Source organism: Epinephelus fuscoguttatus, linkage group LG18 (assembly GCF_011397635.1).
Source record: "Epinephelus fuscoguttatus linkage group LG18, E.fuscoguttatus.final_Chr_v1".
NCBI lineage: Eukaryota > Metazoa > Chordata > Actinopteri > Perciformes > Serranidae > Epinephelus > Epinephelus fuscoguttatus.
The window spans coordinates 6,870,142-6,895,583 of record NC_064769.1 but is presented as its reverse complement, the minus strand read 5'-3'; the positions used below and the strand labels follow the sequence as shown (position 1 = coordinate 6,895,583).

General features: G+C 40.5%; 1 protein-coding gene across 1 annotated transcript in view; it reads right to left on the bottom strand.

Annotated features, from left to right (window-relative positions):
- Positions 1-25,442, bottom strand: part of dcc (DCC netrin 1 receptor) — a 397,984-nt gene that overhangs the window by 231,159 nt on the left and 141,383 nt on the right. The gene's annotated exons all lie outside the window — the stretch shown is intronic.

The window sequence follows — 25,442 nt, the reverse complement described above, 5'->3', positions numbered from 1 at the left end:
AAGAGCTAACATTGCTGTTAATGGAGCTTCACAAGGCTGAGCTCAAATACACCACATCTGTGTAGTGGTTAGCTGCTAAAACACACTTTGCAAAACATTTTGTTGCTGGCATTTAATGCATATTATGTGTGTATACCATGCAATTTAGCAATTACATAAAACTTGTTCCACATATTTGCGTTGCCTTTTAGGTGCTTTAAAGCTACTTCAAGGGGAACCCCACTGATTTAGTATTGAACTTCCATAAAGCTGTAGAACAAATAAAGGTCAAAAGCGAAACAAAGGAAGCTGAGATATACCAATTTTTAATCTCTATTAAGGGGCAAGCCTACATTTCCCATACACATAAAAAGCATAATTTCACTTGATCCTCTTTGCCTGTTAAGTACCTATGACTTTCAAACCAGGAAATCCCAGTTTGCAATGCAGGCTTTCCATTAAAAATATATAGTTTCAAGCTGAAGGTGAGATAACCCCGATGACATGTCAAAAACATCATCCTACTATTAAATGGAGAAACCTCTGTCCCTCCGTCCGTCCGTCTGCCTGTCATCATCCGTTTTATATTCGCGTTTTTGTCCATGATCCATTCATACTGTGAACACCATTAGCAGCGCATGCGCAGAGACCACTTAGAAAACACCTGCGCTGGGACTACAGATTGGCTGGGAAGCCTTTATCTCCAACACTTGTGGATCGAAACCACTTGGAAAACGCCTGCGCTCAGACCACAGTTCATGGCTGGGACATGCAGTTTCAAGCACCAACACACACCAAGACTAAGGTAATTATTTTACTGAACGTACGCGCGTCTGTGTCTGTGTGTGTGAGCCAGCCGTTACGTATTTTCACTTTACTGATATTAGCCTACAAACATTACAAACTAAACATTGCGCTGTGCACTTTGCACTGTTTCTTTCATTCTTCCTCCGTGTTGCGTGTATATGTGTGTACCTGTGTGCCCGCGCACGGCCCCGCGCATGGCCCACGCACGTGCGTGCCGTCAGCCAAAACGATGCTCCAAGTATTTTGCCATCATGGCCCCGTGCACGCACGTGCCTCCGTGCTGTCAGCCAAAACTTTGCTCCATCTAAATACAGTGTGCATTGTTTGTCTTACATTAATATTTATTGCACAGTTCATTTACAGTGCTCTGATTTTGCATCTCCTCTAATACACTGTTTTTGATTTCTTATTCCTCTATACATAGCACATCCTCGGGTATGGACTAGTCAGAGTTAATTACTAAGACCTCCAGAGCTACAGAGGACATTATAACTGTTTTCACAGGCTGGGTAGTGCTTCTCGTGATGGGTAAATGGACTTTTATGTGTAAAATGAGAGGAGGTCCTCTTTAATATATTGTGTTAATGTAGTACAACATTACAGGAGCATGTTTACCACTGTGTTACATCACCTTCTCTTTTAACAGCACTCGGTAAGCCATTGAGAACTGAAGACACTAATTGTTGAAGTTCTGAGAGTGAAATTTTTTCACATTCTTGCCTGACACACGACTTAAGTTGCTCAACAGTCCGTGGTCTCCATTGCCATATTTTGTGTTTCATAATGGGCCACATGTTCTCATGTTCAGTGGGAGACAGGTCAGGACAGCAGGCAGGTCAGTCTCGTACCTGCACTCTTTTACTACAAAGCCATGCTCTTGTAAGACATGCAGAATGTGTCTCCTTGTCTTGCTGGAATAAGCAGGGACTTCCCTGAAAAAGACGTCGTCTGCATGGCAGCATATGTGGCTCCAAAACCTGTACCTACCTTTCAGCATTCATGGTGCCTCCATGGATGTTAAAGTTACACATGATGCCATGCCGTAAAACTGACACTGAAAACAATTTTCTATTAAACTGAGTTACTGCTGCTTCGTGTTTCAGCAAGGAATCAAACTTTTCACACTGAGAGTGGCTGATCTTTCTCTCTGTGCTCTTTTTACATTTATTTCCAACAAAACCACCGGGCAAGCACAAAGCAACTGTTTGGTGAACAATTTGCAAATCAGGATCTGGAGGTAGGCAGGGACAGATCTGTGAGAGGAGGACTAGTTTAGAGAGCAATAAGGGGAAAACAGATGGTGTCCCTAAGACAGATAAATTATTAGTATGTTGTTTGTTCTGTCCTTTCAACTCCCTCCCCTTCTGGTGGAGCACTATGGGACCTGATTTTGGAAAAAATATGTCCAGTAGTTGATGGTGAGTTTAAATTAATTCATTTATTCATTATCTGTAACCACTTATCCTATTCAGGGTCGCTGGGGAGCTTGAACCTATCCCAGCGGTCATTGGGCTAAAGGTGTGGGTACACCCAGAACAGGTCGCCAGACTATCATAGGGCTGACATGGAGAAAAACAACCACACGTGCTCACATTCACACCTAGAGGCACTTTAGAGTCCCCAGATAACCTGACCTCCATGTTTTTGGAGAAAGCCCATACTGACACAGGGAGAACATGCGAGGTCCACACAGATGGACCCCAGGGCCCCAGCCAGCCAGTGGATTTAGAATTATCTTGCTGTGAGGGGACAGTGCCAACCACTGTACCACCATGCCCCCCACTTGATTTTTTTTTTCTTTAAACATGCACACGCTCACTCACACACTGAGGGAACAGCCATAAGGAGCAATCTGGGGCTCAGTATCTTGCTCAGGGATACTTTGACATGCTGACTGGAGGACCCAGGGATCAAACCGTCGATCCTCTGATTAATAGATGACCGAATGACTACTTCCTGAGCCAGAACTTCCCCAACAGTTTGAATTGTGCCATTAATAACATATATCATGTTGGGTTTTTTTTTTTTTTTTCAATTTCCATCCATCCATTTTCTGTAACCACTTAACCTCTTAAGAGTTGCTTGAGCGTCTGGAACTGATCCTTGCTGACAGTGGGTGAGAGGCAGAGTATACTCTGGACAGGTCACAAGAGAAAGAGAAACTTTGATCCATGCTTACAAACATGTTGGAGATGGGAAATAGGTGATGCAGATGGTGAGGTGAAGGTCTGGACACTGTTGAATATTTCTTGGCGCACACAATTTTTGGCTTTTGTTTGTACGTATATATTTTTGGTATGGACCCTACGCCTTGTTTTATAAATGAGACCCCAGGAGTTTCTGGATAAAACACATCAGGTAAGATAATGTTACATTTGTGTGTCAAATATAGCTAAGTTAGCTAGCTAGCTAGCTGGTGTTGGTGGCATATACTGTGTGAGAAGAGAATGTAGTTTATAGAGTGGTTTCACACAAATGGTGCTACAACAAATCAGCCTGTTCTTATTCCCAGGTCCTCAAATAATGACATTTTGTCACATCCCCAGGCATGTGATACTGACACAAAAGGCACTCCTCAGTGTCTTTATGAGATGCACTGGAGACGCACAGGACTTACTCCAATGCAAACTAATTAGTGGCAACACTTGGAGCTGAGAGCATGTGACATATTCTAAAAAAAAAAACAAGAAAGTTTGTGTAGGGCTGGAGGAAGGGGAGGTTGGTGGGTCAAAGACCAAAAGTCAATGATATTTTAACAAAACATTACGTAACTTAGGTACCTACGTCCCAAGTAAAAACCAAAAGTCACTGTTGTTTTAACATAACGTTATGTAATTCATGAAAGTAAGTTGCGTACTGACATCAGTCAGGTGACATATTTATGATTGTTATGTAATAAAATTACTTATTTCAACCCAAAACATGATTTTTTTCTAAATCTGACCAAGTAGTTTTGTCACCTAAACCTAACCGTTTCACAACATTATATACTAGTTACAGTGTGTTTCAACTGTGTCACATACAGATGCAAAAGGGTGCCCTGTGTGTTGCTACCAGATGCTGAAGAGATTGACCAAAGCCCTGTTTCCACCAAACACTTTCACTATGGTACCTTTGGGACCAAAAGTAACCCTTCAGACATGGTACCTAGACCCTAGGTCCGATTAGTGTTTTCACTGCAAACAGTACTCTTAAATGTTGGCTGGGTTGTTGTCACTCACTGCTCTGTCCAGCACTCACTGGGTTTCCTCATCACTCATACCTCATTTATTGTCCTCAGAATGAGGTTCCACACCGACATTTTCAGACCAAAATACAACAGTCTCTCTCAACAGATTATTTTAAAAAAGCTGGTTTGTGGATTTAGTTCTTCTCAGGCAAGCACAGGGGTTTAGTGTTGCCGGAGCCCATAGGAACGACGCTCTGCAACACTTTTTTTTCTCAAATTGAGGATTAGAATATTTACAGTTCACATAATCCATCTGAAATTAATATATACTTCTAAACGCTCAAAGATCCCCTCATTACTAGAAGTGTATGTCATCCAAGAGAAACAAAGCTGTCATATTCAAATTTATGGTGTGCTGATGGATTCACACTGTCAACTCTGCAATGAGTAACATCAGTAAACGGTCCACCTTAAAAGTTGCCGGCAGTCAGCCCAGTAAATTAAGTTGTTTTGTTTTTTTGTTTTTGTTTTTCTCGGTCTACAGCTGCTGTGAGAGGCAGCAAAACATAACTTCATTTTATAGTTTACATAATTTACCCTTATATAAGACTTGCCACAGTATGAACAGTGGTCTCAAAACCAGTCACAACTCAGCCCTGAGCATGAGTGACCATCTGCTATTGACCAATCAACAGACTGCAGTATTTCTAGTTCTGCTTTGCCTCTAACAGTGTTCAGTAACACATTATTCGGTTGACTTGAAGCTGTTCAAACTCACATTAACCCAGTTAGCCCCCAGTGCCACGCCCTAGAGCACTGCAGCAGGACATAGCAGGCCTGATGGTGAACCTAAAAAACAAGACCTTTACGATTATTCATTATAAGATCTAACATAGATATTTGTGAGTCGGTAAGAGTTCTCTCTTTAAGCCCTGCTCCTCTGATCCTCCTCTGACCCACACTGACAAACAAACAAGTCAAATTTCATTTCTGAGCAGAATTGAGGTGAAATGATTTTCCATCACAAAGAGAGCAGAGAGATGAGTGATTAGAATAGCACTGAAGGTCAACACACCAAGGAACAACCAAAGGAAAAAAAAAAACCATTCCCATTGAATGCTGAAGTAGTGGACCGGCCTTTATTTACTTTCAACTACAGAGAGAACTTTTAGTATGGAGCCTGTTTTCTGATCTGCTCCTGTGGAAGTTTGGTGTTGATACTGTTTGCTCCACCATGTTCACCTGCTGTCTTCATAACTTCACACATTTCCGCAACACTAATTGCCTTCGGTACACTCTGCCCCTATGAGTTTTCTTTTTAACACAAATACAGTTTTCATTCACTAATTATGTCTAATAGCTTTTATCTGCTAATTTCTCAGTTGTTGTTGAGCTGCTGTCAATAAAACTCAACACTTCTGACCCTGACGTTTTAGTGCAGCACCTCAAACAGCGCACTCCCTGCCTTTACAGGTGGGCTTTAAATGTGAAATACCCAGAAGAAGTTGACAGAAGCTTACAATGATGAAAACAAATAGAATTACTAGTCTGCAGTTGTATGCCTCTGCGCACTGGTCAAGTTCCTCTTTCAGTTCACATCCATGTCGATGAAAACATGGATGCTTCATACACATCTTCCCTGGCAGCACAGAAGATCTATACAGTCAGCACAGTTTCAAGATAGACACCCAGATAAGTGTCACCAATTCAGCATCAGACCAAATGTCTCCCCTTCTGTTCCTCACTAATGACATTGAATAATGGCCAGTAGTGTTTTATGTAAACTATTATGATGCCACAGTAAAGTTGACCTTTGATCTTTTGGATATAAAATGTCATTACTTCATCATTATATCCCATTAGACATTTGTGTGAAGTTTTGTCATGATTAGTATAAAAAGTCTTCAGTTATGGCCAAAAATGTTTTGGAAGGTCACACTTACCTTGACTTTTGACCACCAACCACCAAATTCCAATTAGTTTAATCTTCAGTCAAGTGAAACTTTGTGCCAAATTTGAAGAAATACCCCCAATGTGTTCTTGAAATATCGCATTCACAAGAATGACACAGATGCAAGGTCACAGTGACCTTGACCTTTGGCCACCAAAATCGAATGAGTCCATTGTTGAGTCCAAGTGAACGTTTATGCCAAATCTCAAGAAATTCCCTCAGGGTGCTCTTGAGATACCATGTTCACAAGAATGAGACAAAGTCACACTGACCTTGACCTTTGACCCATGACCACCAGAATCTAATCAGTTCATCATTGAGTCCAAGGGAATGTTTGTGCCATCTTGAAGGAATTCCCTCAAGGCATTCTTGAGATATCGCATTTATGAGAACAAGATAGATGGACGGACAGATGGACTGACAAACGGGCAACCCGAAACATAATGCCTCCAGCTATGGCTAACACTGGCATGGAGGCATAAAAGTGATTGGAAATAACCAATGGATTGTGTTAAAAATTTCACCTGAAAGTAGCACAGTGGAGAGTATAACATGGCTGTATTGTTGTACTAACTGGTTTAGTGCTGTAGAAACAAACATTACAGTAAACTGAATCTACTATATATACTATACAGTTACAGTATTGTATAGTATTGTAAGTGTAGCCCCTGGGGAGATTTAATATGTTCTAAATAGCTTTAATAGATAGTTTGCAGTGTAGTGATGAACATGGAGCAGGAGCTACAGTAATAGTGGGTGACTGAGCAAGGCAGATGAGTAAGAGGCAGCAACAAATGGAGCTCTGAGAACAGTGACTGAGAAAGAAGATGTGAACTGCAGTAAATTGAAATTACACAGTGGAAATTGCCGTTGGTAAAATGGTATTCCTGTAGAAACTAGAGCATGTTAAGACTGAGGACCAGTGGCAAGTGTACGTGTGTGTGTGTGTGTGTGTGTGTGTGTGTGTGTGTGTGTGTGTCTGTGTCTGTGTCTTTGTCTGTGTGAGTGAGTGAGTGTGTGTGTAGTGTAATAAATATTAATACAGTAGCTGATATATTGTTAGTCTTTCCAGCTAACTGCCTTAGCTGGACACAAGGGACACTTTAAACTAACCAGACCAGTTTTCTTAAATGGGTACTGGTACCCCTTGGGGTACTATGGAGTACTTTAGGGCGTGCATGAGACTTTTAAATAATGTTAATTAAAAAAAAAAAAAACATGCATAATTCCTAAAAATACTTAAACTACAATAAGCTAATTTAACAATGTGATTAGTGCCTTCGTCATCCAGGAACTGCCTACACACTCTGGTCACATGAGGCCGGGCACTGTCCTGCACCAGGAGGAACCCAGGGGCCACTGCACCAGTGTTAGGTCTGACAGTTGTTCTGAGGATTTCATCCCAGTACCTAACTGCAGTCATGGTACCATTGGATATGACATGGAGGTCTGTGGGACCCTCCAAGGATATGCTTTCCCATACCATCACAGACCCACCGCCAAACCGGTCATGCTGGATGATGTTACAGAGCAAAACATTAACCACGGAGACTCTTTCACGCCTGTCGCACATGCGTAGTATGAACCTGCTCTCATATGTGAAGAGAACGGGGCGCCAATAGCGGACCTGTCAATTCTGGTGTTCTCTGGCGGAAGCCAATCGAGCTGCACAGTGCTGGGCTGTGAGCACAGGTCCCACTGGAAGATGTCAGGCCCTCATACCACCCTCATGGAGTCTGTTTCTGACAGTTTGGTCAGAAACATGCACACCAGTGGCCTGCTGGAGGTCATTTTGTAGGGCTCTGGCAGTGTTCCTCCTGTTCCTCCTCACACAAAGGAGCAGATACTGGTCCTGCTGCTGGGTTGATGCCCTTCTATAGCCCCGTCCAGCTCTCCTCATGTAACGACAGGTCTCCTTGTATGTCCTCCATGCTCTGGAGAATGTGCTGGGAGACACAACAAACCTTCTTACGACCGCACATATGTGCCATCCTGAAAGAGCTGGACTACCTGTGCAACCTGACTGGGCTGCAGGTGCCGCCTCATGCTACCAGTACTGACAAGGACACTAGCAGAAAACAAAACTAGAGAAGAATCAGTCAGGAAGGTTAAGGAGAGAGAAACTCTCTGTGGCCACCACATGCAAAAACCATTCCCTTTTTGGGGGTTGTCTTGCTTTTGCCTCTCCATTGCACCTGTTGTCACTTTCATCTGTACCAAAGCAGGTGAAACTGATTCACAGGCACTGCTTTACTGTGACGATTAAGTGTTCCCTTAATTTTGGGGCGTCGGTGGCTTAGTGGATAGAGCAGGTGCCCTGTGTACAAGGCTGTTGCCGCAGCAGCCCGGGTTTGAGTCCAGCCTGTGGCCCTTTGCTGCATGTCATCCCCCCTTCTCTCTCTCTCTCTCTCTCTCTCTCTCTCTCTCTCCCCCCCCCTTCACGCTTACCTGTCCTATCCATTAAAGGCAAAAATATCTTCCTTATTTCTTTCCTTAATTTTCTAGATCAGTGTATTTAACATAACCTTCATTAGCAATGGGCCTTTTTTTAATTTGGGCTACCATTTCAGACTCTGTTGTTTTACTTCCACCACTGTTACTGTTATATCTTTGCAGTCTGAACACAGAAATGAAGGACATCTGCGTTTTGGGGGTTTCTTCCTCAGAAGCAGCTCACAGCAGGAGGACAGTCTTCCAGCTGGTTGCAACGGCAGCATTTTAATGGGCAGCGGCAGTCATCGTTGCAGGATGACACAGAGGATACATATAACGTCTAATTAGCTCGTGGCCCTCGCTGTCCAACAGCCCTGGCCCAAATCCTGTCAGATTAGTACTGTTGTGTTCCCACTGAGAGACGCAGCCAGGCTGAGACACCAGAGGCTGACCTCACCTGTCCGTCCCAGCTGGAGCTGTCTGTTTGGAGGAACAGGTGAAGCCAGCGTAAAGGTAATCACTGCAGACAAACAGGCAGGAAGGGGGATGCTGACAAACTGAGGCATCATAGAGAGGAAGACACCAACACAGACTGAGAGAGAGCAGTGCATGGTCAAAGGTCAAACAAGCTGCTGAGTGTAGATATAAACTGCAGTCTGATGGTTAGAAGGAGGTAAGGAAAAAGGGGAGGAAGGAAGGAAACAGAAATCACTGCACTGTAAAGTAAGTTATAGAACAACAGATTGCACTTAAACTGTAGAATCATCAAAATACTCTCCAATTCTAAAATCACCCCCAGCCAGCAGAGTACTATTTTACATAATATCAATTCCCAACAAAAGAAGACACAGATGGCAGGATTAAGGACATCAAACTCAAATGAAAAAGAGGGCGATCTGACTGGCGACAAGGAACAGGAATCTCCCAAGCTTCCTCCCAAACATCCAAACAATCTGCTGCACCGAGAGAGATGACAACAGATGGTGGAAATGAACAGATGTCTATAACTGATCACCTTGTGCTTTTCCCTTTATGAGACGTGCATTCTTTCCAGGACAAGCTGAGGAAGACATTTCTTCACAAGGTCATACGTGGAGAGCGATATTTGATGATGACTTTAAGCTCAAATGGAGCATGATGGGTAGTACACACGGAGCGGGCTGCTCCTGTCAGGGTCAGGTCATGCTTAAAAAGTCACGTTAAGTCCCTTTTTCCCTTCATGACTTGATTGAGTTCAAATCCTGGATTACAAAGCTTAAGAGACAAAGGACGGGTCAAGATGATTTGATTCGTCTACGGGGCAGACTCAGCAGGCACATTAAAAACCTGCGATCAGGCAGAAATGAGCAGCAGCAGCAGTGGTGCACTGGACAGACTGAGACAGATTAAACTGTCTGAACATACGTGACCAAAGAGCCGGCAACGCTTTAATCTGTAACATCTGGACAATTCATAATGAGATGCTGATTAACTGAGGGAGGTGCGGATAGAATACTGAGAAAGAAAGACGGATTCAGAGACAAAAGAAGATTAAGAAATGAAGCCTACTGTAATGTTTTAACTGCCGTATAAAATCTTTAGCAGAATTACATCATGTCACCTGGATGTCATGGGATTTATGGTGGAATATATTTTGGGAAGTGTGCAAAGCTACTGTCTGCATTTGTATCCAGGGGAATCAGTCAACCAGTAAAGATACATTTGTCCCTCTAAATAACTGTGACCAGTGTTTTATTACTAAAAAAAAAGTAATACATTACTCATTACTATTTTATAAAGTAATTTTATTACTTTACTTATTACTCCCTACGAACTGTAATTCATTACTCTACTCGTTATACTACTTTTCCATTACACCCCACAAAATTGGTCATTGCATTTCTCCTCAAAATTCAGACTTATCATGTGTGCCTCTGTGTGAATCTCAGGGTAATCACCAGTAAGTGTTGGTAGAATGAAATAGCTTGCAAATGTTGTTTTTTGTTTCTTTGTTTCTTTGTTCATTTAACCTGAAGGTCTTCTGATACCTGTGACAAGAATTTTTCCATGGCTCTGTCTGAAAGACAGAGAGTCACTCAAGATTTTATCCACCACATATCCAGCCACAAGCTTCATTAGTTCTTTGTAGCCTGCAGCTATCCATGATTATAATCCAGTTTGGTGGTTTAAGCTTGTAGCGCTTCAGTCAACCTCCGTAGCCAAAGATGGTTCACTGTTAGTGGGATGTATTTCCTGGAGCTCCAACTTATTGTGCTGTCTGTTGTAGCATCAAAGCTGTTTCAAACCAGAGGTTTGAGGAGTTTTTTTTAAAGTGAACAAGTTTTAGTGCCACTTTAGTCTTCTGACTAAATAAAAGTAATGGGAGTATTTCCAGCTGCTAAAGGTAGCATTTCCATCTTCCAAACTAGCTTGCTGCCTTCACAACGCGACAGTTACGAAAATAAACCACTGGTTTGATTGTTGTATTTCAAGTCAGTAGTGACGTAATAACCAAAGTAACATTGTAATGAGTTATTTGGTTTTGGGGTAAATGTAATATTATTACTGAAACTGTATTAGTAATTAGTTACATTACTTGTTACCATAAAAAGTAATATTATTATACTACTTTACTAATTTGGTCCCCTCAAAATTCTGTGTTGACCCTAAAACCAAGGCACAATATAACCGGGGCTTGAAATTAAAGCCAATGTGGGAACACCAAAAACTGCAGTTTATCTAATGGCCACTTGATGGCCATGGCTCCAGTGGCTCCAAAAGTGAGTCAGTCCCCAAAGACCCCCATTTTAAAATGCCCAACTTTCGGGTAGAAATAAACATGTTTCCAGGGTGATGCAAAAAATAAGTTTTGGTCTCTATAGTTAATTTTAACATTTATGACACTGTAAAGGGGATGGATTTTTATATCACTCGTCTGTTAGAATTTAATTAAGGCTTAAAGCAATAAATGATTAAGGTTGTGGCCACTCTGAGTGACAGGTAACCCCAAATTCACACAGATGTATAGATGTAGCCATAGCTGTCGCTGTTTCAGTGTGTTTTCAGTTCATGACAGTTAACTGCAAGATTTTGGTTGAGTCAAAAGTCTTGTTTATTTGGTTGTACTAAAAGACCCTGTGAGGAGTCATTATTGCAGTTAACCATAGACCATAATGCACCATTCTTACCACAGGGTTCCCACACATTTTCACAAAATTTCAAAAAGTTTTCCATGATCTTTCGATGACCCATGATAAAATGTCATGACCATTTAAAATGCATAACATGAACAGAACTGAACAGTATACTTTACTCCAAATGTTAATTATTGTATTAAAACTGAAGAGCAACATTTTCCAAACTAATAGCTGGTTTATGTCTGCTACATTATGTAGAAGGTTATCACAGAGAAGTGCTGAAACAATACATTTCATTACACACAACAAAATTCCACATTTTTTTTTACTAATTCTATGACTTTACCAGGCCTAGAAAATGGACCCTATAACTAAGCTAGCAGCTAGCATTAGGGTTAGCTCCACCCTCTCGTCCGAATATGGTCACTTCTAGCTCCAGAAATCCGTGATGGCCAAAATGCCAGCTCTAAGCTTTAAAACAGAAACCCGAAAACCGATTGGTGATGTCAAAGTGGCTACTTCCATTATATCTGTGTCCAAAACAGAGTGGATATGTAGTATTCACTGAACACCTGTATGCAAAAACAGCAGTTGTGTTTGGCTTGCACAAGCTCACGTTTGGGGTCTGTTCTGATGATCTGGGTTTCTCTGTCTCAGTCAGTTTCCTATTGAAAACTGGGTTTGTTGCTGGTTTGCAATTTCTTTGATGAAAACTGGCTAAGCTACTGACAAAAATATCAAAAGCTCTGTTAAATATTCTTAATGCATTTTGATTATTTTTTTTTTCCAATTTTGCATTATTTGCCTATATTTGATGGCTGACGGTATAATAAGATAGGAGATACATTTGGGGGAAGGTGGTGTGCAAAGGGGACTTTGTGGTTCTATGTTTCACATCTTACCCTCTAGCCCACGAGGACATGTACTTTAAACACAGTCCCTAATGTAACTTCAGCTTGTCAGTTTTGTGTCAACACCCTCTAGAGGGTTGGAAGATATAATTGTGATTCTGTTGCACTTAAGGCTCACTCACCTTGAGAAACCAAACACTCCTGAGATTAAATAACCCAGTATTTTAGCAGACAAATTGGCCACAGATTTTTAACCTGAAGCTGGCTTGAATTCATGGATCAGTGATTTTCTTAGTGGTAGAATCCAGCAGGTCAGAGTAGGCACATTGCTCTCTAAGGAAACAAATACCTGTATAAGCATCCCCCAGGCATGTGTTTATCATCTCTATTGTTTATTTTACACACCAACTCTTGCACAAGCATTTCCCTTACAGGCACTTTATTATGCCTGTGGATAATACTGCCTTGTTGGAGAGGAGAAGCATGGGCAAGTTCTTGACTTCTTTCTAAAATGGTCAAACCTACTCTAAACACCTCTGAAACAAAGGAAATGTCCACCAGTTTTAGAAGGCTGCAATCATTCGTTCCTACTTTAAAAACACGGATCCAATACAGTCTGTTACAGATTACATGTACTTGGCAATGTGCTCAACCATAAGCTTTCATGGGACCCCTGGACTGACCTTATAAACGCTGAGATACAGCAAAAAAAGAGACTTTCTAAAGAAATTGCTATCTTTTAATATCCACATCAAAATGTTCCAAGTGCTATACTGTGCTTTTATTGAAAGTATTTTATCCGTCTGCATCATCTGCTGCTTTGGCAATGCTACTGTGGTACAGAAAAGACTGTAACAATGGCCAGAAAACTATTAAGGATTACTTTACCAAGTATGGAATGCAGAGAGAGAACAATGAAAAAGGCAAACAACATTATGGCTGACCAGAGGGACCCGCTTGCCTTCTCGTTGGTACTGTTGCCATTTGGGCAACGATATTGGCCCCCTCCATTCAGTACCAATAGATCCAAGTGTTAATTTGTTCCACAAGCAATAAGGATTTTAAACACGTTACACATCAACTCCTATACACTGTGGCCACACAGCCAGTTCTCCCTCTGAGGGCATCATCTACCAACGCTTCGTCACTCTCCTTTGCGTTTGATATTGATGCCAAAGACACACTTTAGCATCTTCATAAGACACACTAGGCTTTCAGCTAACTCCAATGTAAACCCATCCATGGCAATACTTGACGCTGAGAGCTACTGACGTGGTTTAAAGCACAAGAAAGTCCACGGAGGGTGGTAAGGAGAGAGGGGAGGTGGATGAGTCAAACCCAGGAGGAGGAGTTTTACCCAGGAGACTGCAGTTCATGTCCAATGTGAAACCAAAAGTCAGTCTTGCTTTTACAACAATGTATCTCAGCTGTGTGTCACATAGAGACACTAAAGGGTGTCCTGTCACTATGAGACATCCAGGGGTGTGACAATGCATATGCAACATCAGTCAAGCTAGTTAGCAAGCAAGCAAGTTATTTTACCAAGCACAAAAACTCGACTGCCATGCCTCTTTTGATTGCATGTTGTTTAAAATCACGCACTGGAGTGTCATGATACCGCAGCTGTTTGGTTCTGTGTAAATATGCAAAGGTGGCATAAAGAACTATAAAGCGGCTCTATGGCTTGATCTCTGGGTAAATATTTGTTTTCTTTTTGGTGAATCTATACCTTAAACAGTCATGCCACTTTAGCTACTAACAGTTACAGTTTATACTGGATGTACAAAATATTATCACTGCATTACTGTTGATATTATGGAAACATTCCAAATATGATAGTCATAAGCTGAGATACATATATATACACATATATACATACACACACACACACACACACACACACATATATATATATATATATTAGTGCTGCACAATTAATCTAATCGCAATCGCGATGTCAGGCAGTGCGATTACATAACCGTACAAAAGGCTGCGATTTGCGATTTAATGTAAATAAATGTTAACATGTGCGCCTGTGAACGGGACTGCCTCTCCTGTAGTGTGTGGAATTTGTTGACATTATGCCCACAAGCTATCCTGGCGTGCGCAGCACGTATGGTCAGGTGACCAGCAGTGACCAACATAGATGATGAAGAAGAACATGAGCACGACCATGAACAGCCTGAGTTGGTGGCGAAAAAAACACAACATCTATTATATGGCGATGCTTTGGATTCAGGTACGGCGACGTTGAACAGAAAGACGTACTGTGTAAAAGTCCCGCGGCATCACAACCAATATATATCAACACTTGAGACAGCACAGAGAAAAGTAGGAGGAATGCATGTGAGAGAAAGCGACAACGCAAAGAGACAACTGAAAGCCACCAGAGCCTCATGAAACAACATCCAAGCACAGTTATGCAAACATTTGTAAGTGTCACGGGGAAATGATGGACTCCATAACAAACAATATAATAACAATTGAAAAATTGAGCAATTTTGCTCGGTTTCGGCCCACTTGACACGCTGCTGTGTTGTGCAATGGCCTATGCACGTGCTGGAATTTGTCATTTACGTGTCAACGCTTGAACGCAACACAGGCACTCTGCTGTGTGTACAGTGTCAGCAGATACAGAGCAGCATGTTTGACTGTGCACAGTCTGTTGATGGTTATTAACACACTGTACAATAACTATGCCAGGTCAGTGCCCCCCTAATATAATGTAGGGGAAACACTATAAATATAAATATATATATATATATATATATATATATATATATATAGGCTGTTCACTAGAAATTATATAAAAAAGACATAATTCAAATTTTAACAGCATTTAGTTAGATGCTATATATATATATATATATATATATATATAATTTCTAGTTTACATTTTGTCTTTCGGTATCACATCTGCCTCTCCTTCGTTTCCTGAGTCATCCAACTCGCTGCTGAATAACAGAGGGACACAGTGAAATGTGAAACATATATGTCAGTGTGTAATCAAGGCCAAAGTGATATCAAACAGATCCAGCTGTGACTCAGTTTGCCCCTGCAGGCACCAAAATGTTTCATTTAATCTAATCAAATGAAATGTCTATTTATAAATCACTTTTTCATCATCAACCTACTTAAGGAGGAAACTATGGAGGCATGGAAGGGTGAAGAGAGGAATAGGAAAGGGAGGAAAGAAGAACAAAGAAAGACAGAATTTAGGAAGCTAAAGTTAACATCTGTGTGTTAAGTGAAACCATGTTAATCAGGTAGCTTTGGAGTTCTTGAAAGGAGGGTTTAGACTTTATTGGAGTATCTGTGCTAAGTTAAGCTACACAAATCCTGGATCTTTCTCTCTACTAAACGCACAAGATGAATCTGATGAAACATAATTTAACCTGGTGGAATTTTTACTGTGAGGTGACTGAGCTTACTTTAAGCCTATACTTTATATTAAGACTTTTATATAACCCTTACATTGCTTACTTACAGCCTTAAGTGATATTTATTCCTCTGTTCCATCCAACTCCCCATGATACTTCAAATAAAATTGAAGTTATTTTTATGTTAAAAACAGTTTGCAGGATGCCATGTTTAATTCAGTATGGAGCCATAGAAAACCAACTCCAAAATATCTGAAAGTGATGAGCAGTTTTGGTAGTTAACTCATTCTGATTGGCTGAAGACATCCTGGTCTTGGCTGGACTGGTGGACATATTGACAGACTTAAATCCTCCCTCTGTATTAGTGAAGGCTTCACTCTCTCTACAGGAGTTCTGTGACCCTGCCCCCTCTCTCTCTTTCATGTCTTTCAATCGGCGGCTCAGTGTTTTTGGGCGAGCAGCAGCAGGCCGGCCGGTGGCTCAGCGGGGGAGTTTGGCAGCTCGTTAAATGTTTTCTAAAACACCCACAGTAATTCACAGAGCCTGTAATTAATCAGGAGAGGAACCCCGCAGGCCACAACCACCAGTGTGTGTGTGTTACTGTGTGTGTCGTCTTTCCAAGAGAGGGACTGTGATTCCACAGCGAAGTGAGACAGTCACCGCAGACCAACAGAAACTAAACCAATCTATGTTTTACTGCTGCGAATTAGAGTGTGTGTTTAGAGTTTAAGTAGTGTGTGTCTGATCGACTGCTGTGAAATTGTAGCTGCATTAGCAAAGTTTCAATTAACACCAAACCACTTTGACTTTAAATACAAGCATGTAAAGCTTCAGGTCAGAAGTGGCTGCACCGCAGAATGGACTCACTTGTGTCAGGTTGCAGTTTTGCAACAGTGTGAGTGTGTGTGTGTGTGTGTGTGTGTGTGTGTGTGTTTTCCTGAGTACATCAGTTTGGAGTAACTGGATAACACCATGCACACAGAATAGCCTGGTTTAAGTTAACCTGATAATGACATCATCACCTAACAGCCCTTTTCACCAAATATAAGCAGCTTTATATCTGGTACACTTGATACTCTGGAAGAAACACAAAAACTTTAAAATTAGGGGAAATTTATTGTGACAACACTAGTATAAGAATATTATTAATGTGCCATAACAACACTAACTAATAGCACTGTAAAAACACTATAATAGTGTAGTGACACTATGATGCACTTGGGACAAAACCCTCATAACAATACTGTACCATTACCATTAAAGCACTCTGAAAATACTGTAACAACACCATAATGTCCTAATGACACTGCATAACCCTTGTAACAACACTGGAATGCCTTTACAATACTGTATAACCCTTGTAACAAGACTGTAACACCCTAACAACACTGTATACCCTGTTAACACTGTAATACTCTAACAACACTGTATCATCCCTGTAACAACACTGTAATACCCTAACAACACTTTACAACCCTTTTTTAACAACACTCTAATACCCTAACAACATTGTATAACCCTTGTGACTGAACTGTATTGCCCTAATGACACTGTATAACACTTGTAACTAAACTGCAATACACTAACAACACTGTGCAACCCTTGTAACAACACTGTGATACCCTAACAACACTGTATAACCATTGTTACAACAATGTAATACCCTAACAACATTGTGTAACCCTTATCACAACACTGGAATTCCCTAAGAACACCGTATGACTGTATGACCCTTGAAACGACACTGTGATACACCAATAATGCTGGCCCTTATAACAAAGCTGTAACAACACTATCATGCTGTTAGCAGTTGGTGAGGTAGTGAAGTTGAATCAGATGTTGTATGGGGTCAGCCATGTGACTCTTTGGTTACAGGATAGCCTGTTTGATTTCTTTCCAATTAGCATCCAGCGCTACCACCAGCAGCTAGCGCTGACAGCAGCACATTGAGTATGACTGATAGCTGCAGTGCTGGCTATGTTTCTCAGAGATTTCATTAAGCTGCTAACAGGAACTGGCTAATGAGCCAGGCTGCACTCATTATTATGGGAAACAACACACACATTCGTTATCTTAATCATCTAATCATGGTCACTGCCCTGTGGAGTCAGAACACACACATCTCCATACATCACCACACTGCGGATATTCATCAGCATCTAACTGCCTCAAAGTGGAAAAACTAAGTGTAATGGAGCATATTAGCACAACATATTTCTTCTTTATTAGTTTAATGTAAATGCAAGACAGAGGCTTGAGGAGAAGTGAGCTCGTCACGTGTCAGACAATAGTCAACTTTTCCATCAAAATGCATTTTCTTTCCTACTTTATTTTCAGGGCTTTTATGGGTTTTCATATCTAATACTGAAGCATCAAACAGTGTTGAATTCTTTTTGCATGTCCTCAGTGGACTTTTGGCCTCAGTGCATGCAAAATGAGAAACATTTGTGAGGATATAAACAGTGGGATTTGATACCAAAACTCCTCAATTGTATAATTATAATATATATATATATATATATATATATTATAATTATACAATATTTATGGCACAGAAGACATATGACAAAAACATGTAAGTTAAACAAGGTCTCTTGCTGCCAAAGGGAGGTTTAAATCTGTGTATAAAACAACAAATCTGGATTAATATTAAACACCAACCTTTCTAGCAATAATGATGTTTTAAATGAGTCTAGAAAATTAATTAAACTTCTAACCTACATATCTTGTGAGTCACAAGAACTTAATTACTTAAGAGAAATCAAAAAAGGGCAAAGTGGGAGCAATTCGAAAAAATTAGCAAATTATTATTATTATTTTTGTATAAATGAGAAACTGGGAGCAGCAGTGGTGAGTACGACATGAGTTGTACTGAAACTTTTAGTTTCCTTTGAGTGTGTTTATCTATGTTTTGTTATCCCTACACAAAAGTCCATAAATTTGTGTGTAAATGTGGTATGTAAGTAAACTGTTCACCTTATCAAATATATTTAATTTGCAGATGAGTCAGAGCAAGATAAAAGACAGACAGGTAAAGGGATGAATAAATAAATAAAGTGCATTCAGATAGCTGCAGGTTCGCCGAGATAAGAAAAATCTCAGTCTAAATCCTCGCCTGCTTCCACTCTGAAATGTATTATCGAAGACCATTTTGTGAAAAAATGACGGAAAAACAGATTAAAATACATGAAGTGTAGAACATCTACAGCATTAGCCTCCATAAGTTTATCATCAATGCTGGAGTTACTCAGAAGGGTCATACTGATCACATCAGCTTCACATCCACTTTACATTTGGGATTTCTTTCAATTGATTTCCTCATTTCTCCTTTCTTTCCCTCCTACCTTTCTGCCTTGGTTTCTTTGTCCTTCCAGCCATTTTATCCTGTTTCCTTTCTCTTCTGTAACCACTGGCACATGGTGATGATTTGCACCACCTACTCACTGACTGGCGGTGGATTTTAGGAAAACGGTTGGTGTGTTAGGAGCTGCTGGAGGCTATCCAAGACACCATACTGGCTCTGGATAGAGTTTGAGTTCAATCTGTGGTAACATATTTAATGCTTGAGGTCTTGAGAGTTCATCCGCCCAGCTCAGCATGCCTGAAAAGGAAACAAGCTGGGCAGACATCTTGTAAAGGGTGGACTAACGGCACAACACCTGCACCCATTGTGTTTAATGAAAGCCTGCACGTTGGCTTGATACTTATCAACTTGTTGGGACAATCTGCTGTCCTATTTCTCTGAGTCATCATGCATCAACTCTCCAAAAAAAGCAATTTTTAATGTTCACTCTGCAGATCGACACATCCTGTCCACCACTCAGTGTGTTCTACAGGTGACAAATAATGTGCGGCTAGATGACACAGATGTGTCTTGCATTTAAAGATTCTCTACACAATATTCAAAGAGTCCCTTTTTTTGCATATTCTTACATTGCTGGCTGCTGCTTTATAATTGTCCATGTTTCTGGATGGTTCTGGTTATTGATGGTTTGTGGTTGTGGATGTGTCGACACGTCCTGACCCCAACGAGTCTGCCGTACTGCAGCCGCCTCTGAATGGATGCAGTGATCTACAGCAGGAACGGCACAGCACCTCACATTCCCCCCATCACTCCAGTCCTTCTTCACCATAACATACACGCCTCTTCTCTGCTCTGTCAGATCAGTATATAGAAAAAGAGCTTCCTGGTTGAATGGTGCTGTCCAGGATTTAGCCAAGTTTTATTGAGGCGCAGGATATCAAAATTCTGATTTTCCGTTGGAAACTAGTGTGGCATGGAGGTCATCCAGTTTGTTTTCAGCGCCTGTACAATAGCTAGCAGAATGCTAGTTCAGCTGGTGCTCATCATCTCCATCTTTTCTCGATGTTTACTGATTTTTACATTTGAAAACCTCAACCTGGCCAGCAAGTCAACATGATGCAAAGTTTATAGACTAGTAAATTGATTGCCTCATCCCAATGAGTGATCCACAGCCATACACCACCAAACAGTCCAAAGCCAAACACAAAAAGCACTACTAACACTTGCAAAATATACATAAGATCAGAAAGATTCAGCAAGACTGACAGAAAGGCGACTTATTTTTAGTCATTAGTTCAAGGTCCACACAGTTTAAAAAAGTTAAGCATCATACTTGTGTTTGGCCATGTCATCGAGCTAGTTAGCTGTCTTTGATAAGCTAACTCTGTAGCAAGAAACAGCACTTCAAAATAAAATTCTGTGGCAGAAATTCACTGTACCTAAAAATAAGTGTGTTTTGTACAAACTTGACATAACTGTGAGTCACTTGCGGTCCATCCACTGTTCTAACTCGCTAAGTATGACCCATAGTCAAAATCCTAAATATCCCAAGTGAGACTGAAATCAATAAAAGGGGATGGTATTGTAGAGAGATGGGTGCAGATTATCCAACATTTATATTTTATTTCAGCCTTCCCTTTTGATATTCATTGTGAAATGTTTGTTTCAAGAAACAAAATGCCCATGGATCCACAGATAAGTCTTTACCAACAGTCATTAACAAGGAAAAAGTGAATGCGGCACTACTCATCAAAGTGAAATGAAACATGATGACTGCAGCTGTTTACAGTTTTGAAAGTGAATAATATTAGTTTATTAGTGCATAGTTATTAGTCCATTTCTATTTCTAATGTGTGCATGGTGTGGCTGATGAAATTCTTCTTATTATTATTGTATTCGCAAACTAATGCCTGGTTCACACTACATTACATTTCTGTCTGTTCTGACAGTCACTTTGTCACATTAGGCAATTGTGGAGTCATAAAATCGTGCCGTGACTTGGCCAACAGACATGACACACTACAAAATGGTCCATACCAATCATCCCCGGTCGTCTTTTACGCCGTGTGTGATGTCATAGAGTTATTCTTGTCCTATTTTTATTACTTTATCTATTATTTCAGTCACTGTGGCTGTTCATGTTCCAGCCAAAATGTTGTAGTAACGTAAAAAGCTGGCAGGAGCTATGCATAAAGTACCGTATACAAACAAGCAAGTCACTGAATCCTCCACAACAAGTTCCTGAAAATGTTTCACAATAAAAGCCTTTTTAGAAAATGAAGGGATTCTCTCAACTGAAGTTATAATGGGCTTTTCATTTTATACAGGTATAGGAAGTGCTGAGTTTGAAATGACGGCGCAATGCATTAACTTTATCAAAGCAAACTGGAGCGGATAATAGGTAAAAATATAAAAATACAGAAAGAATAATAAATAATGTCCCCTTTATGATGTAGTCTGTTTCAAATGAAGCTGGAAGTCTCTGCAGTTGTGATGAGTTAAAGCCCCGCCAATGCTTTTTAATTTTCTTACTTTATGTCCGTCTCCATTATGAAAAAATAACATTGTTTGCTAGTCTGATGCTAATGGCAGTACTCACTGGGTTGATAAAGTGCTTCTGCTGTTTAATGCCATAATTTTTCCTTTTTTTATTCTGTTGTGGTAACATCCTCACAGGAAATACCTAAAAGGCTGGGGTGTTGATTGCCGTGCAGTTGTCTACGGCAGCAGATCGCTCTGTGTTTCAATTGGTTCTATTGGCTGTGCCGGGAGCCGTCCTGAACGACAAATAAAAAGTCAAACATGCTAGACTATCTGTTAGAACATTAAGAGGCGTCTTAGACATGGCATCAGTTGTTGTCTACTATAACACACTACACAAGATGAAACGATGGATTATCGCATACAACACTCTTTTAAGTCAAGGGGAGGTTCCAAAGGAAAAAGTATAAGTATAGCATGGACGAGGGCCTTTAATTTGCCGCCTGAATAATTTTCATACACTCCCTAGGATTGTTTTAGGTTGCGGTCCTTGTCACAAACATCCTGTGAGTTTGAGAAGCTCCATAAGATCTTATGATCATACTGTATGAGCAGTGACATGTTTCCGTAGCACTAATTTAACATGTCAGGATACAGCAATTAAACATCAGATCCCAGATGTGACATACTGGAGACACAGACTCCTCCTGTTTATTGTAAACATCATGTGATGTTTGCAGGCAGAGACTGTTGAGAGCAGAGTGTAAACAGAATATGAATGTGATGTGAACACAGGGACAGACTCAGAGGGGATGCTGAGACAAAGACATGAAAGGAGATGAGAGGCCCAGCTGGAAGGAGACAGAAAATACCCGAAGGTTAATTTGCAGATTTTCTCCTGAGAGTCGAACAAACAACAGCTGCTTCTGTTTGATTTCAACTCTCTATTCGCAGAAAAAATACTGTCTTCTGTGTCATTAAAGGTAAAAAAAAATAAATAAATCCAAGCAAATCAGATGTAGTCATGTCATGGTGCAGTGATGTCAAAATCCTGTACATCACTTTGGGAGCAACAGCTAAGAATTCCTTTGTCACCTAGTGCAGACAACATAATAACTAGCAAGATAATAAACAACATGTGAGTTAACAGCCCTTCCTTTACCACATGACAGTAGGATCAAGTCTATTCATCAATTTAAAAGACCAAACAGATGTTAACTCAAATTGTCTCTCTAAACAAATCCCTTTCTATCAATCCAGTCCATCATTTTGTCGCCATCATCGTTAGATTTGCCATTAAATTGACATTACAAGGACCAAGAACCATTGATGTGTAACTTAGAGAACTGAACACACTTCAGAGAAAGTTAATCATCAAGAAAAGTTTTCTTGCTGAGGTGCCAACACAGATAATTCCTGCAAAAGAATACTAGTCTGAGTCTCAGACCAAATCATGAATTAGTCTGGAACCTCTCACTCATTTTCAATTTGTAAAAGGGTGTTATAAATGGCCGATGGTCAAAATGCCTCTGGACACACAAAACATGATGTAGCATTTAGCATTTAATATGTAGCATTGTCTGCTATAAGACTACAGCAGGCAGAGATGACCTGTGATGGTGTATTAACAATATGTCTGGTACCGTTTCTACCATCAGTATGTGGAGTATGTCAACAGAAGGTTTTAAATCAGCTGCAACAATCTTGGTTGTTTTTCCCAAATGCCTTATGTTGCCAAGTGGCAGCCTCCAGGGCTGGAAAATGGAGCCAATGCAGAAAGTGCCCAAAACTGCAGTTCCTTGAATGGGCACTGGAGGCTGGCTCTAAAGAGTGAGTCATCCTTATGGTCCTCCATGTTAAAATGCCCAACTTTACAGAGGAAATAAACATGTTTACAGCCTAGTACAAAAACTGTTTTCTATATAGCTAATCTTTGTGGTTTGGATTAAGTTTCTCTTTCTCTCACTTTAGATATCTGCTTTATTATACTGTTTCATGTTTGCTCCTCCAAAACTCAACATTTCCTTATTTTTCTGCTTCACAATAAAAGTTTTATTGTGAAGAATATATAGGAAATGAAATGTGTTTATCACTGAATTAGAAGAGCTTTATTAGCAGCTTTTCTTCAATAAAGGCAAGTCTAATACTGCGGGGAGGAAGAGTCCAGGCAGAAACAGCCACAGTGAGATGTTGATGAAGAGCTGCAGACAACAGGCTCTTACTGAACCTCTGCAAACAGCTCACTGCCAACAGGTAAACTTTTCTTACCTGCCCTGCTGTGGAAAAAACACACGCAGCAAGAATAACAGGGGACTAAAGATGTGGATCATCCCACTGCTTTTAAAGAATCATCACTCAAGACAAGCGATCATGAGTTAAAGACACACCTTCAAATCAGCCCTTTTGTAATGAAAATGCAAAACTCTGCGGTGCTGGGCTGATGGCCCAAACCAAACCAAGCCAAGCAAAGGCAGCCCATGACTGTCAAAAAGGGGTATAACTGTAGTGTAACCTCCGAGTCACAGAGTATAGGCACAGCTGTAATGTGAGCTTTCGCTACTTTGGTGTGTTTTCAGTTCATGAAAGTTTACATTAAGTGTAATGTTTCTCCTAAAACTCTTGCTCAGCATTTAGTTGTACTAAGATATCCTCTAAGGAGTCAGATATTCAGTTTTTCCAGTTAGTACATTTTATCTTAAATGCATATTTTTTTTTAAAAAATGGCATTAGCATTCAAATTGCCCCAACTAACGATAGCTGTAAACGCACCATTCTAACCACAGGGTTCCCACACATTTTCATGGACACAATTTCAAAACTTTTCCATGATCTTTTAAGGACCCATAGTAAAATTTAATGAGCATTTACAATGTATAACATGAACAGAACTGTTGGTATACTTCACTCCAAAAGTTAATTATTGTAGGAAAACTAAACAGCAACCATTTCCAATATAATAGCTGGTTTATGTTTGTTACATTATGTGAAAGGTTATCATAGGAGTACTGTAACAATAAATTTCATTACATAACAACATTCTCATTCTCTTTTCTAAAACGTTCAATGGTTTTTACTAATTCCATGACTTTTCCAGGTTTTCCATGACAATGGGAACACTGTAACTAAGCTCAAAGCTAGCATTATGGTTTGCTCTGCCCTCTTGTCCAAATATGGTCACTTCTAGTTCCAAAAATCCAGGATGGCCACGGCCAAAATGCCAAAACAGAAGACCACAGGCCAATGGGTAAAGTCACAGTGGCTACGTCCATTATTATTAAACTATGGTCCCAACGCAAGGGTACGCAATTCAAAAATGATATCATGATGTATTTTGTGCAAAGCACGAAGGATCCATAAGTTGTCTGTCATGCATCAAACCCTGTATCAGATAAACGGTTGTGATTGGCCTGGCCCAGGCCTGGTTCGCTGGAAATCTGACTGAACGGGAGAGGAACCAGACGCATCTGCTAAGAAGCTCCTAAAGGCTTTTTTAACACTCCTAAAAAGCCTTCAAACTAATGAATCTGTTACTCCAACTGGACTTCTTGGATCGTATTTCATGTCTCACTGGTATGCGAAACTAAGTGACGCCACCTTGTGGTGTTTCAGAGTAAGGCTGTCTTCGATTCGAATGCCTTCTCTGGCTGAGCCGGTTGGCTTTCTGCTCATCACACCTGAATACGTGATCAGCACTGGTGTGAATCCAGCAGCAGCTGGGGAGCAGTCAGACAATAAATACAAACATATTCTATTCATGAAAACCTCCTGAAGCACACAGACGGCTGTGATTTTATATTTCATGACTGCATTTGATTCTGGATGTGATTCTGGATGAGAGTGTCTGCAGACGGGGCAGCTTCTGTCAGTGGAGGGATACATGCATTTTTTTATTTTTTATTTTCCCTTTTATTATTTTTATTGTTTTGGGGATGTCAGGCTGTTAACAGTTTCCAGTCAGGATTTATTTTATT